We start from the raw sequence: 918 nt of genomic DNA on the forward strand, positions 1-918 counted from the left end.
GGGTGGGGAGGAGGCGGAGGCGGGGATTTCTTATGAAATTACGTCGCATCTAGTAGTTTTTTAACCACGCATTAAACAAGGCGGAATTTCCTGATCTGTGAATCAGTCATGTATCTTTCCGGGCGCTGGTGAACACTAATTAGAATAAAGTAAGAACCAGGATGTATGGGCGAGATGTTACGGTCTTTTTCAAGCAGATAGAGGTACCCTGGAATATAATCCATCTGAGTCAGAACTTTCTTACTTACTTTGTTCCCTGTGCTGCCATGTACACAAGGCAAAGAGCAGTCGACGCCTCTCCTGCCTGTCCTTGACCACTTCCCCAATCTTTGACACACCCATGCCCTAGGTGATAGCCTCATTCTTGATCGTACTTCTCTAACTACCAGGCGGTCTACCTCTTCTTCTTTTTCCTGTACATTTGGTCACCAGTACCAAGTCTGATAGGGTAATCCTTCCTCTGACAATTAAAGTCAGAACAGTGTGTTAAAGAAATGGAGATTTTGGTTAGGCTAACAAGAAGCTACCCCCCACAAAAAAAAACAATAAAAAACCAACAACGTTAACAAAATGCAACAACAACAATGGCATATTATAGGCTAAGTGCTGCTAAAAATCTCACTCGGATTTTACGTCTCGCTGCATGAGAAAACAAGAAGGCGGGCGAAAAACCAGAGGGAGGGGAAGGAAAGAAGAAATACAAAACCCGAAGAGGCATCCCTCTGATATCACCTCAAAAAGAAATGGAAACGATTTCTTTTCATCTTTATTCAACCCTTCTTACATTCCTCTTCGTCTTTCCCTTCAATGAGCGTGGGAAACCTTTCTTTTACTTTTACTCCTCTTCCTCTCTTTTTTTTTTTCATTCCTTCTTTTCCACGAGCCAAGCGCCCCCGCCAGTCACCCATCACATCAGAG

The sequence above is a fragment of the Aplysia californica genome, unplaced genomic scaffold (assembly GCF_000002075.1).
Source record: "Aplysia californica isolate F4 #8 unplaced genomic scaffold, AplCal3.0 scaffold00005, whole genome shotgun sequence".
NCBI classification, from domain to species: Eukaryota; Metazoa; Mollusca; class Gastropoda; order Aplysiida; family Aplysiidae; genus Aplysia; species Aplysia californica.